The sequence below is a fragment of the Emys orbicularis genome, chromosome 1 (assembly GCF_028017835.1).
Source record: "Emys orbicularis isolate rEmyOrb1 chromosome 1, rEmyOrb1.hap1, whole genome shotgun sequence".
Taxonomy (NCBI): domain Eukaryota; kingdom Metazoa; phylum Chordata; order Testudines; family Emydidae; genus Emys; species Emys orbicularis.
Window position 1 is genome coordinate 336,713,992 of NC_088683.1, and position 15,472 is coordinate 336,729,463.

Consider the following 15,472-nt stretch of genomic DNA (forward strand, 5'->3'; position numbering starts at 1 on the left):
CAGAGCCATCCTACCAATCTCCTCAGGGCTAACAGACTGGTGGTGTTAGAGAGAGAAAGCATGAGAAAATCTTCCTCTCGTTGGATGGGTAACAAGAGCCCTGGGCACCCCAAGAAAGCTACACACATACCCCTGTAACCTACTTTCCCTCCTCCAAGTGCCTCTTAATCTTAGCCAAACGCTCAAATATGTTCAGACCACTTTCAAATATGTTAAGAACTGTTATAAAGAGGACCCTGATCAACTGTTCTCCATGTGCACTGAAAGTAGAAGTAGGAATCAGCTTGATCTGCAGCAAGGGAGATTTCGGTTAGATATTAGGAAAAACTTTCTAACTAACTATAAAGATAGTTAAGCTCTGGAATAGGCTTCAAAGGGAGGTTGTGGAATCCCTATCATTGGAGGTTTTTAAGAACCCATTAGACAAACAGCTGTCAGGGACAGTCTAGGTATAGTGCTGGACTAGATGATCTTTCTAGGTCCCTTCCAGCCCTACATTTCTATGATTCTCTAAGGCCTGGTCTACACTAGGAGTTTATATCGAATTTAGCGCCGTTACATCGAATTAACCCTGCACCCGTCCACACCACGGAGCTATTTAGTTCGACATAGAGCTCTTTTAAATTCGACTTCTGTACTCCTCGAAAACGAGAGGAGTAGCGCTAAATTCGAAATGGCAATATCGAATTAGGCTAGGTGTGGATGGAAATCGACGGTAATAGCTCCGGGAGCTATCCCACAGTGCACCACTCTGTTGACGCTCTGGACAGCACTTCGAGCTCGGATGCTCTGACCAGCCACACAGGAAAAGCCCCGGGAAAATTTGAATTCCTTTTCCTGTCTGGGCAGTTTGAATCTCATTTTCTGTTTGGACAGCATGGAGAGCTCAGCAGCACTGGCAACGATGCAGAGCTCTCCAGCAGAGATGGCCGTGCAATCCCAGAATAGAAAGAGGGCCCCAGCATGGACTGATCGGGAAGTCTTGGATCTCATCGCTGTGTGGGGCGATGAGTCCATGCTTTCAGAGCTGCGCTCCAAAAGAAGGAATGCAAAGATCTACGAGAAGATCTCGAAAGCCATGGCAGAGAGAGGATACAGACGGGATGCAACGCAGTGCCGCGTGAAAATCAAGGAGCTGAGACAAGGCTACCAAAAAACCAAAGAGGCAAACCGACGCTCCGGATCCCAGCCCCACACATCACGTTTCTACGAGGCACTGCATTCCATCCTAGGTGCGGCCGCCACCACTACCCCACCAGTGACCGTGGACTCCGAGGATGGGATATTGTCCACGGCCGGTTCCTCGTCGGAAATGTTAGCTGACGGGGAAGATGAGGAAGGAGATGAGGAGGACGAGGCAGTCGACAGCGCTTGCACCACTGATTTCCCCGACAGCCAGGAGCTCTTCATCACCCTTACCGAGATCCCCTACCAACCGTCCACAGCCGTTACCCCGGACACCGAATCAGGGGAAGGATCAAGCAGTGAGTGCTTTAAACATCTAAACATTTAATTTTAACATAACTGGAATATTTATATTGTTAAGAATGGGCTTTTCATTCACTCATTTAAACATAGAAACTTTTATTTATAACAAAACAGGAATATTAACTATATTAGCAATTTGGTGTTCATGATTTAGTTGGCTTAGTCAACTATTTAGTCCTAACTATGTATAAAAAATCAAATAATGTCCGGATATTCATGATTAGGCCACCACAGGACGCTCCACTCTGTAGTCCCTTATGCTGCACTTAAAGGAAAAGACGGTCAATGTGCCCGGGAATGGACAGAGAGTCCTCCTGGGATAGCTCGGCATAGCTCTCCTGGAGGTACCGCTCAAGCATGCGCATCAGGTTCCGCGGCAGGGCGATCTTGTTCGGTCCACCGTGGTAACACACGTTCCCACGCCATGAGTCCATTAGGTAGTCCGGGATCATGGCACGGCACAGCATGGCGGCATACGGCCCTGGCCTCTGCATGGTCTCCCGAAGCATCCTTCCCCTCTCGGTCTCCGAGATCCTCATCAGAGTAATATCACACATGATGCCCTGCTTTAAATTAGGGAGGGGAATGTTAGTATTGGGACTGCTTTGCAGCCACGCGGTGGAGGCGGCAGAGGGGCAGCATACAGGGAGCTTTCCCGGGGACAGCCGCGAGGTGGTGGGACAGGGGCAGAGCTCATGCTTCCCTGATTGCTGCCAGCAGAGAGTGGCCTTGCATTCAGTGCGAAAGGAGCCCAGTGCTACTATTACATTTTTAAGCTGCCACAAGTCTACGGCTTACCATGTTTTCCTGCAACAGAAGTAGAGGTGTCCTGCCACGCTTCTCTGATCGCAACTGCAGGACCCGAGGCACTGAAGGCGAGGGCCGAAAATTCGACCTTGTCCTGAGTGCGCATGTGAAAGGTCCAGTGCATGGTGTTGTTCACAGAGAAAGACTATGTTCTTTGTTAGCAACTTCATTTATCTGTCTCAGGAATTCACTCCCTTTTTCCCATTCCCACAGACACATCTGCGAATGTCTCCCAACCCAGCCTGGCATCACACTCCCAGAGGCTAGCGCAGATTAGGAGAAGGAAGAGGAAGACGTGTGAAGACATGTTTTATGAACTTATGGACTGCTCACGAGAGCAGGCAGCCCAGACGACACAGTGGAGGGAGAACTTGTCACAAATGCACAGAGCAGTCATGGAACGGGAGGAGAGGTGGCGCCAGGAGGACCAGCAGGCTACTCAAACCCTGCTTGGACTAATGAGGGAGCAAACGGAGACACTCCGGCGCCTAGTGGATGTTCTGCAAGACCGGAGGCAGGAGGACAGAGCCCTGCTGCTGTCTATCTCTAACCGCCCTCCCCCGCCACCAAGTCCCACACCCCCCTCACCAAAAGTCCAAAGAAGGAGGGGCGGCAAGGGCCGTTAAAACTTTCAGTCGGCCCCTGCACACTGCTGCAGCACTGGAAGGCTCTCGTTCCACAAAGTTTGAAAAGTCCTTTCCTACCCATCTCACACTAGCCCACGTCCAAGTTTCCTCCCCTGCCTTTTCATGTGCGGTTCATAATAAAACATCTGTTTCTGTTAAGTACTGTTTCCGAGAGTGTCTTTTAGAGGGGATTCTGTCTGAAGGGGGGGAAGGGGTTTGTTACTTGGACAGGACAGTCACCTGTAGCAGGCTACAGAGGCGGGGGCAGGTCCAGCATCAGGACACATACACAGTGCAGTCACCAGTTACCCTGGTCAGTCTGGGAGGCGGTTTTCATGTTCTGGGGTGCGAGGGGGTTGATCTGTGACTTTGTGGCGGGGGAGGGCAGTTAGAGATCTTATGCCGCGGTCCTTATCCTGGATCACAGAGCCACGCAGCAGGGGGTCTGTTACCCTCCGCCCCCTGCCAGAAAGTCACTTGGCCGACACATACACGCAGTCCCGCCCAGGACTGCTGGCAGGCTGCGTTGAAACAACCAATCCAGCACTGCGGAGCCTGTCATTCCCGGAGTTTAGAAGCATCATTTGCATCAGAACACTAAACCCGCCCCCCGCCACAGTCTGCATCCCCGGTTTAAAACATTCCCGCGAAAACAGTAAGAAAGAGAACTTTGTTCATTAACAAAACGGAACAGATTTTATTTGTTGGGAAGGTGGGGAAGGGGGTATGTAACTTGGAAGGATAGTCAACAGTAACTGGGTAAAGAAACGGGGGCAGGTTCAGCATCTGTGTCCACAAAGTAAACAGTCACTGGAGACCCTGCTCAGTCAGGAACCTGGCTTTCAAAGCCTCCCTGATGCACAGCGCGTCCCACTGGGATCTTCTAATCGCCCGGCTGTCTGGCTGGGCGTAATCAGAAGCCAGGCTATTTGCCTCAACCTCCCACCCCGCCATAAAGGTCTCCCCCTTGCTCTCACACAAATTGTGGAGCACACAGCAAGCAGCTATCACAATGGGGATATTGGTCTCGCTGAGATCACAGCGAGTGAGTAGGCTTCTCCATCTCCCCTTGAGACGGCCAAAAGCACACTCCACCACCATTCTGCACTTGCTGAGCCGGTAGTTGAATAGTTCTTTCCCTGAGTCCAGTGCGCCAGTGTAGGGCTTCATGAGCCAGGGCATTAGCGGGTATGCAGGGTCCCCGAGGATGACTGTAGGCATCTCCACATCCCCAACAGTTACTTTGTGGTCCGGGAAGTAAAGACCTTCCTGCAGCCGTCTAAACAGACCAGAGTTCCTGAAAACCCGAGCGTCATGAACCTTGCCAGGCCATCCAACGTTGATATTAGTAAAACGTCCCCGATGGTCCACCAGTGCTTGCAGCACCATGGAAAAGTATCCCTTTCGGTTGATGTACTGGCTGGCCTGGTGGTCCGGTCCCAGGATAGGGATGTGAGTCCCATCTATAGCCCCACCGCAGTTTGGGAATCCCATCTCGGCAAAGCCATCTATGATGAGCTCCACGTTTCCCAGGGTCACTACCTTAGATAGCAGTAGCTTGACGATTGCCTTGGCTACTTGCATGACAGCAACCCCCACGGTAGACTTGCCCACACCAAAGTGGTTAGCGACGGACCGGTAGCTGTCTGGCGTTGCGAGCTTCCAGAGGGCTATGGCCACTCGCTTCTGGACAGTCAGGGCTGCCCGCATCCGGGTGTCCTTTCGCTTCAGGGCAGGGGACAGCAACTCACACAGTTCGAGGAAAGTCCCCTTCCGCATGCGAAAGTTGCGCAGCCACTGGGATTCATCCCAGACCTGCAGCACTATGCGGTCCCACCAGTCCATGCTTGTTTCACGGGCCCAGAATCGCCGTTCAACAGTATCCACAAGACCCAGTGACAGCGAGATGTCCTGGGCGCTGGGTCTCATGTTCTCTGAGAGGTCGGAGCTAGTGTCCGACTTCATGCCGTCACGGTGGTGCCGTAGCCTCCTCTCATGATTTATCTGCAGCTGCCTCTGGTACAGGTGGATGAGAAGCTGCGAGGCATTGAGAACTGCCACAACTGCAGCGATGGTCGCAGCGGGATCCATGCTCGCACTGCTGTGGCGTCCGCGCTGTCAGTAATCAGAAAAGCGCGCGAACTGATTTCCCGCCGGCGCTTTCAGGGAGGGAGGGAGGGAGGGAGGGAGTGACGGACGGATGACGACAGGCGCCCAAAAGCACCCTCGACACATTTTTTTACCCAGAAGGCATTTGGGGCTTGACCCAGAATTCCAATGGGCAGCGGGAACTGCGGGAACTGTGGGATAGCTGCCCACAGTGCACCGCTTCCAATGTCGACGCTTGCCCCGTTAGTGTGGACTCACAAAGTCTCACAAAGTCGAATTACTGTCCTTAGTGTGGACACACACGTTCAACTTTGTAATATCGATTCCACATAGTCGAATTAACTAAAATCGAAGTACTCTCGTAGTGTAGACATACCCTAAACTGTGGAATTCAATTGGTGAGCGCCACAGTGAACTGACCCTCCAGCCTTCACCCAGCTCTAGTCCAATGTGAATTATTAACAAAATGAGCTGGTCCCTGATACAGAGAAGTCACAAGACCAGTGAGCACAGCAGGACAGTCATTCCCTTGTAGTGCAGTGGGGGAAGTTAGGGAATCCAATAGTTCTTCTTCGAGTGCTTGCTCATATCGATTCCAATTAGGTGTGAGCGCGCCGCGTGCACGATCGTCGGAAGATTTTTACCCTAGCAACTCTCGGTGGGTCGGCTGAGGCGCCCCCTGGAGTGGCGCCCTTATGGCGCCGGATATATGCCCCTGCCAACCCAGCGCCCCCTCAGTTCCTTCTTACCGCCCGTGACGGTCGTTGGAACTGTGGAGAGCAGCATAGCTGACCTCCACATCCCTAGCTTACTCGTTGTATTATAGATAGTTCTTTAGTGTAGTTTACCAGTTTTGTAAGTTTAGAGTAATTCTTATTGAGTTTTGTAGATATAGTGTATATAAGTTGAGGAAACAGGGTTTATCCCCATTCCTCCGCCTGGTACCAGGGCTCATGCCCAAGTCTCCGGGTTTCAAACCTTGCTCGGCCTGTCTCAAGCCGATGCCTATTGGAGATCCCCACGACTCCTGTTTGAAGTGCCTGGGGGAATCTCATCAGCCTGATAAGTGCCACATTTGCAAGGCTTTCAAGCCTCGGACAAAAAAGGAGCAGGACTTCCATCTAAAACAACTCCTGATGGAGGCGGCACTTAGTCCAGTGCCCTCGGCACCGCGCGCAGACCAGGAACCGTCGGTCTGCAGCGCGCCTCCAGCACCGGAGCGACCCAGCACCAGCAAGGTCCCTCGGCACCGGACGTCTCTGGCACCGGTACAGACGCGGCACTGCTCGCTGTCCCCACTGCCCAAGAAGCAGCACAAACCACCTGCTGCTTCTTCGCAGTTGCAAGCACCGCCTGCGGCCTCAGTGGAGCAGCGCCCCATGCCAGACCATATAAAGGCACCAACTTCGGCACCGTCGATTCTGGCGCCCCAAGCGCCGTTGAGTCCGGTGCAGATAAGCTCCCCGGTGCACACCGTGGTTGAGCTGGGCCTACTGTCCACTCCAGAGACCTTCTCCACTGCTCGCCACCTGATAGCTCTGACTGAGCCTGGACTGTCTCATCCTCCGGCACCGCCGGTGCGGACTGTCCCATCCATAGGGAAGTCCGCCTTCATGCGACCTCCATCGCAGGGTGAAACAACTCGGCACCGCTCTCGATCCCGGTCCCGGTCTCAGTCCCGCAGATGGTCCCGGTCGAGGCGCCACTCGCAGTCCCGGCACCGATCTCCATCTCGGCGCCGGTCGTACTCGCGGCACCGTTCCACCTCCCGAAGGTCTCCTTCCCGGTACGATCGGTACCGATCTACCTCCCGGCACCGATAACGGCACCGCTCGTCACGCAGCCAGTCACGGCACAGCCTGCACTGTCGGTCCTCGTCTAGATCTAGATCGACCTCCAGGCACCGTTATGACCGTCGGTCCCGCTCCCGATCGCGGTACCGCTCGGGACACCGGCACCGGTCCCCAGTTCCCAGGCGCGGAACAGTAGACCGCGACGCTTCAAAGCAACAAGTGCGTTCGGCACCGCCTTGGCCTTCTCGTCAGAATTCGGCGTCATCCCAAGCGGCGAGTGCCTATGAGGTCCATGGCCAGGACACAGATGGTGCTAGCCAGGGACCGGATGAAGGCCAGGATCCCGACCAGGGTCCCCCACAATGGTCCTTCTGGACTCCCTGGGCATACCACCAACCCCAAGGTGGCCCCTCAGGAGCTTCTCGCTCAGCTAATTCGGAGCCTCAGGTGCCTGAGGCAACTGTTAGCCGTCCTCCCACAATACCCTCTGAGATGACCGCCCTACCGCCTCAACAGGCTGATGCCCCTACGGAAGTAGACCTAGGGCAACCGGACCCTCCTCAACCTGACCTTCCCCAGGACCCACTAGTTCAGGGATTGTCCTCCTCATCCTCATCCTCCTCCAGCCCTCCACCTATAGATCTTCGTGCTCACCAGGACCTACTTCGTAGGGTGGCACAGAATATGAATCTGCAGGTGGAGGAGGTAGCGGAAGTTGCGGACCCGGTTGTGAACATCTTGTCGGCTGATGCCCCCATGCGGGTAGCTTTGCCCTTCATCAAGACCATTCAGTCTAATGCCAACACTATCTGGCAGTCCCCAGCGTCCATCCCTCCAACATCCAGAGGGGTGGAAAGGAAATACATGGTGCCCTCTAAAGATTATGAGTACTTGTATGTGCACCCCCAACCTTGCTCCCTCGTTGTACAGGCTGTAAACGAGAGGGAGAGGCATGGCCAACAAGTCCCCGCACCTAAGTCCAAGTACGCTAGGCACCTAGATCTGTTCGGGCGTAAAGTCTACTCAACTGGTGCCCTACAGCTCAGGGTAGCTAACCAGCAGGCTCTCCTGAGTCATTATAACTATAACACCTGGAACTCAATGGGGAAATTCAAGGAGTTGGTTCCCCAGGAGTCCAGGGATGAGTTTGGGGCCTTGCTCGAAGAGGGCAAGAAGGTGGCAAGGACATCCCTGCAGGCGTCCTTAGACGCAGCTGACTCGGCAGCTAGAACTCTAGCCTCGGGAGTAGCTATGCGACGCATCTCCTGGCTGCAAGTGTCTGGCCTTCCACCAGAACTGCAGCAGACTATCAAGACCTACCTTTTGAGGGCCAAGGGCTCTTTTCAGATAAAACTGATCCCAGACGGCAAAGTCTGAAGGATAGCTGGGCCACCATGCGCTCTTTGGGCATGCATACCCCGGTGACACAACGCAGGCCCTTCCGACCCCAGCCACAGCGCACTTACCCTAACCCTCGACCACGACAGGACTTCTCAAGAAGGCGTGGTCGTGGCAATAGGCGGCGACAATCTGGTCCGCAAGCAGGCCAGAATCAAGGGCCCCCTAGACCATCAGCGGGGCCCAGACAAAACTTTTGAAGCTGCGCTCGAGGATAGAGCACCAGTCTCCTCCCAGGATCCTTCCCTACCTTTCTCCAACCGCCTCTCCTCTTTCCTCCCTGCGTGGTCCCACATAACGTCGGACCGCTGGGTCCTACGCACGGTGGAAACTGGATATCATCTCCAGTTTATTTCACACACACCCCCTTCCCACCCACCCTCCCCGTCCCTCTTCAGGGACCCTTCTCACGAGCAACTCCTCTTACAGGAGGTACAAGCGCTCCTGTCTATCGGAGCGGTAGAAGCAGTACCAAGGGACTTGAGGGGTAGGGGTTTTTACTCCCACTACTTCCTAATTCCCAAGGCAAAGGGGGGACTCCGGCCCATCCTAGACCTGCGCGGACTCAACAAATTCATGGAAAAGTTGAAGTTCCGCATGGTTACCCTGGGAACCATTATTCCTTCCCTGGATCCTGGAGACTGGTACGCCGCCCTCGACATGAAGGACGCCTACTTCCACATAGCGATTTACCCACCTCACAGGCGGTTCCTTCGCTTTGTGGTCGGACAGCAGCACTTCCAATTTACGGTCCTCCTCTTCGGCCTGTCCACAGCGCCAAGGGTCTTCACAAAATGCATGGCTGTCGTAGCGGCCTGGCTCCGCAAACATCAAATCCAAGTGTTTCCGTACCTCGACGACTGGCTCATTCGGGGTCGGTCCGAGCTACAGGTGCGGTCTCATGTTCAGTTCGTCATGACCTGCTTCAGGCAACTGGGCCTGCTGCTCAATGCCGAAAAGTCCACTTTGGAGCCAACCCAAAGAATAGACTTCATTGAGGCAGTCCTGGACTCGAATCTCGCCAGGGCGTGCCTACCGCAGGCCCGCTTCCAGTCCATGATGACCATTATCCACGGCCTCCAAAGCTTCCCGACCTCGACAGCGCGCACATGCCTCGGTCTTCTGGGCCACATGGCCTCGTGCACCTTCGTGACCAGACATGCCAGACTACGCCTCCGCCCGCTTCAGACCTGGCTCTCGTCTGTGTACCGTCCAGGCCGGGACAGTTTGGACACGGTACTCACAATACCGACAAAGGTCTTATCCTCTCTGGGTTGGTGGCTAAACCCCAGCCTTGTTTGCGGGGGGATGCCATTCCATGCCCCACAGCCCTCTCTAGTCCTCACCACGGACACGTCATCTCTCGGCTGGGGCGCTCACCTTGCAGACCTTCGCACTCGAGGTCTTTGGTCCACGCAAGAAATAACCCTGCACATCAATGTCAGAGAGCTGAGAGCAGTTCGACTGGCATGTCAGGTATTCCACGAACATCTGCAGGGCCGTTGTGTCATGATCTTCACAGACAACACAACGGCCATGTTTTACATCAACAAGCAAAGCGGAGCGCGGTAGACCCTCCTCTGTCAGGAAGCCATACATCTCTGGGAATTTTGCATAGCCCACTCAATCAACCTGGTGGCGTCGTTTCTCCCAGGAGTCCAGAACACCTTGGCAGATCACCTCAGCAGGTCCTTCCTTGCTCACGAGTGGTCGATACGTCCGGACGTTATCCATTCTGTTTTCCGGAGGTGGGGATTTCCCCACATAGACCTTTTCGCCTCTCGCGAGAATCGGAAGTGCCAGGTGTTCTGTTCTCTCCAGAGTCGCTCCCTGGGCTCCCTGTCGGACGCTTTCCTGATACCGTGGAAGACCACCTGCTCTATGCCTTCCCTCCGTTTCCATTGGTCCACAAGGTCCTTCTGAAGTTACTCAGAGACAAGGCCCGCTTAATCTTGATCGCTCCAGCATGGCCCAGACAACACTGGTACACCACACTCCTCGATCTGTCGGTGACCGAACCAATTCCTCTACCATTGTGGCCGGACCTGATCACTCAGGAACACGGCAGGTTATGTCATCCGGACCTGTCGTCCCTCCACCTCACAATGTGGATGCTGCATGGCTGACTCAATCTGAGCGGCGTTGCTCCAGTTCCGTGCAGCAAGTGATCTTGGGGAGCAAAAAGCCCTCCACTAGGTCCACATACCTGGCCAAATGGAAGCGCTTCTCCTGCTGGTGTGCTCTGAGTAATACTATCCCTCTGGAGGTGCCAGTACCTACCATCCTAGACTATCTGTGGTCCCTGAAACAGCAAGGCCTAGCTGTCTCATCTATCAGAGTACACCTAGCAGCGATTTCAGCCTTCCACCCGGGCGAGAACGGGCGCTCGGTCTTCTCCAATCCCATGGTCAGCAGGTTCCTCAAGGGTTTGGAACGCCTGTACCCGCAAATTCGTCATCCGGCCCCTAAGTGGGACCGCAACCTAGTCCTATCTAGACTCATAGGTGCCCCCTTCAAACCAATGGCCACCTGCTCGCTTCTGAAGGTGTCCTGGAAAACAGCTTTCCTCATCGCTATCACATCGGCGAGACGAGTCTCGGAACTTCAGGCCCTCACATTGGACCCACCGTATACAGTGTTCCATAAGGACAAGGTACAGCTGCGACCACACCCCGCCTTCCTCCCTAAGGTGGTGTCTGCCTTTCATGTCAACCAAGACATCTTCCTACCGGTCTTCTTCCTGAAGCCACACACTTCGCGACGGGAACAACAGCTACATTCCCTAGACGTCCGCAGGGCTCTTGCCTTTTACATCAAACGAACGAAGCCATTCAGAAAGACATCCCAACTGTTCGTAGCGGTGGCAGACCGGATGAAAGGCCTCCCGGTCTCTTCGCAGCGAATCTTGTCTTGGATTACCTCATGCATCCATACATGTTATGTCTTGGCTAGTGTCCCAGCTACACGACTCACTGCCCATTCCACTTGGGCTCAAGCTTCGTCCTCCGCCTTTCTGGCTCATGTGCCCATACAGGAGATCTGCAGGGCAGCGACTTGGTCATCCGTGCACACTTTCGCCTCCCACTATGCCATAGTGCAGCAGTCCAGGGATGATGCGGCATTTGGTTCAGCGGTCCTTCACTCCGCGACATCTAACTCCGACCCCACCTTGGCTAGTGAGTCACCTAATTGGAATCGATATGAGCAAGCACTCGAAGAAGAAAAGACGGTTACTCACCTTTGTAACTGTTGTTCTTTGAGATGTGTTGCTAATATCCATTCCAAACCCGCCCTCCTTCCCCACTGTTGGAGTAGCCGGCAAGAAGGAACTGAGGGGGCGCTGGGTCGGCAGGGGCATATATCCGGCGCCATAAGGGCACCACTCCAGGGGGCGCCTCAGCTGACCCACCAAGAGTTGCTAGGGTAAAAATCTTCCGATGATTGTGCACGCAGCGCGCGCACACCTAATTGGAATGGACATGAGCAACACATCTCGAAGAACAACAGTTACAAAGGTGAGTAACTGTCTTTTCCTCTCTGATAAAGTCTTGCAGTACACAAACAGGGACTTGGCTTAGAAAAGCAGAGATGCCTCCCTCACCCACTACTACAGGCACCTATCCTAAGTCTGTAAGTAAACAGACGTAGTTCACAGATAGTCTTCTGACCCAGAAATAGGCTGGGGGCGGGGGGAGGAGGGTAACTCACCAGAACACAGTCCATTCCACTTACAACCCAGAATTCATCAGCAACACTGACTTCTCATAAAGACAAAGAAGAGGCTATGATTAAGAACCAGACCCCAGATCACTAACTACAGGGATTAGATCTAGCTTTATGTGTATCCCGGAAGAGTGGTTAGAGAGCCCAGAGAGGCATTGGGCTGAGGTCTTCTTCCATACCAGCATAAGAATTGTGATTCATCTTTTAAAAATAAAACAAAAACATATGATTTAATTGTATTATTCGTTGTTTTCCCTTTTTAAGTAATAAATATGAAATAATGCAATCTAGGTATGTTTAGCATTATGCATATCAGAGTACAGCTGGCCTTTTAGGGGAAAATTAATAGGTGAAGTAGAAAGATTAAAGGACTGATGTTTTTCTTCTGTTGCTATCTGATGTTCTTTCAACTTGGATTGGCTGAACCAAGGGGGCAGGTTTTCATCAACGAGAAACAAACAGAACTTTCACACCGTAGCCTGGCCAGTCATGAAACTGGTTTTCAAAGCTTCTCTGATGCACAGCGCGCCCTGCTGTGCTCTTCTAACCGCCCTTGGTTCACTCTACTTCCCTGTAAGCCAACCGCCCTCCCCTCCCCCTTTTGATCACCGCTTGCAGAGGCAATAAAGTCATTGTTGTTTCAAATTCATGCATTCTTTATTAATTCATCACACAAATAGGGGGATAACTGCCAAGGAAGCCTGGGAGGGGTGGTGGAGGAGGGAAGCACCGGAGGAGGGGAGGAGGGAAGGACAAGGCCACACTGCACTTCAAAATCTATTGAATGCCAGCTTTCTGTTGCTTGGGCAGTCCTCTGGGGTGGAGAGGTTGGGTGCCCGGAGCCCTCCCCCCCACGTTCTTGGTCGTCTGAGTGAGGAGGCTATGGAACTTGGGGAGGAGGGCGGTTGGTTACACAGGGGCTGCAGCGGCGGTCTGTGCTCCTGCTGCCTTTCCTGCACCTCAACCATACGCTGGAGCATATCAGTTTGATCCTCCAGTAGCCTCAGCATTGCATCCTGTCTCCTCTCATCACGCTGCCGCCACCGCTCCTCTTGCTCCAGCCATCTATCCTCTTGCACATCCCTCCTGTCCTCGCGTTCATTTTGTGCTTTCCTGGACTCTGACATTGTCTGCCTCCACGCATTCTGCTGGGCTCTTTCAGTGCGGGAGGACTGCATGAGTTCAGAGAACATTTCATCATAAGTGCATTTTTTTCACCTTCTTATCTGCACTAGCCTCTGGGACAGAGATGATAGGGGGAGCATTGAAACATTTGCAGCTGCAAGAGGAAAAAAAGGGAGAGTTGGGTTGACCATTTAAAATGGGTTGGCCATTTAAAAGAAGGGGTTGCGGTTTTCGGGTTAACGTGCAACACAAACCCAACTAACCCCTCCTCACACCCAAATCTCTGGGATGATTGCTTCACCCCCTCCCCCCATCGTGTGGCTAACAGCAGGGATGATTTCTTTTCAGCCACAGGCACACAGCCCAGCAGGAATGGCCACCTCTGAATGTCCCCTTAATAAAATTCCCCTATTTCAACCAGGTGACCATGAATGATATCACTATCCTGAGGATATCACAGAGAGATAAAGAACGGATGTTGCTTGACTGCATTCCAGTAGCTTTACTGGCCGCGAATACATTCCAAGTCTTCAGGGCAAATTAATCATTGAACACGCTTGCTTTTAAACCATGTATTATATTTACAAAGGTACACTCACCAGAGGTACCTTCGCCTTCAAGGTCCGGGAGCCCGGGTTGGGAGGGTAATGTCTCCAGGGCGATAAACAGTTCCTGGCTGTCGGGGAGAACAGTTTCTCCGCTTGCCTGCTGTGTGCTATCATCTTCCTTGCCCCCAAAATCCGCATTCCTGTTGCATGAGACTCCCTTGCAGGAGTCCACGTACAGGGGTGGAGTAGTTGTAGGGGCACCCCCTAGAATTGCATGCATCTCATCATAGAAGCGGCATGTCTGGGGCTCTGACCCGGAGCGGCCGTTTGCCTCTCTGGTTCTTTGGTAGGCTTGCCTGAGCTCCTTAAGTTTCACGCGGCACTGCTGCGGGTCCCTGTTATAGCCTCTATCCTTCATGCCCTTGGAGATTTTTTCAAATATTTTGGCATTTCGTCTTTTGGAACGGAGTTCTGATAGCACGGATTCGTCTCCCCATACAGCGATCAGATCCAGTAGCTCCCATTCGTTCCATGCTGGAGCTCTTTTGCGATTCTGGGACTCCATGGTCACCTCTGCTGATGAGCTCTGAATGGTCACCCGTGCTGATCAGCTCGCCACGCTGGCCAAACAGGAAATGAAATTCAAAAGTTCGCGGGGCTTTTCCTGTCTACCTGGCCAGTGCATCTGAGTTGAGAGGGCTGTCCAGAGCGGTCACAATGGAGCACTCTGGGATAGCTCCTGGAGGCCAATACCGTCGAATTGCGTCCACACTACCCCCAAATTAGACCCAGCGATGTCGATTTCAGCGCTAATCCCCTCGTCGGGGAGGAGTACAGAAATCGATTTTAAGACCCCTTTAAGTCGACAAAAATGGCTTTGTCGTGTGGACGGGTACAGGGTTAAATCAATCTAACGCTGCTAAATTCGACCTAAACTCGTAGTGTAGACCAGGGCTCAGACTCCTAACAATCACATGTAGGTGCATAAATAGGGGAGGGGTTAGTTGTAAAGTCACCTTTTTGCAGATAGTGGGCCATGCTGCCCTATGAGGCAGTGGAGCAGGGCAAAGTAGCCATAAAGCTGCCCTAAGAGGGCAGCTAGGAATTCCCCCAGCATGTGCAAATCCCTAACACAGAAAGCTAGCATATATAGTGTACAGCCAGTGTAGATGGCTGTATGTCACCAACTCCTAGCTTCCCACCCGAGTATATGAGGTGTGAGCTGGAAACAGAAGATGGCACAGACAGAGTGCATTGTGCTCCAGCAATCCCCAGTGCAGCAATGGCTGTTAGAAGACAACATAATTTAGAACAACCCAGAGTCTAGAGCTCAGGTTTATTTGAGGATCTGGGCCAGTAGTTGGCTGTTACTATAGTAATGACTCTTGAGCAAGCAGTATAATGTACATGCTTATCACTGAGCTTGTCCAGAGACTGCATGTCCATCAGAATGACCAGATGTTCTGATGTCTAATAAAAAATGCTTTGAGTAATTAAAATCAACCAAGGCTACTTTACAGGGCCTGATTCTTCTCTCACTTACAGCATCTGAGCAGTATGACTACGGCTAAGATTGGCCAGTATTATAGTTGCCTCTCTCTCCCTCTCTTGTTCCGATTTTGGGTAGCGGGAGCGCCTTGTTCTCTTTGTCTCCTTTCCGCTTCATTCCCCAAGCACTCTGCCAGACAGATGTCACTTAGGACCTGAGTTGCCACCAGCTGGACAGTGGGACTTGGGTCTTTCTGTAGGACCTGGAGAGCTGAAATTACAGAGGACAACACGCTAGTGAACAGACTATCAAATCACAGCTAAGAGTGATCACAGAACCTTGAAGTACCTGAGCAGAACAATCACA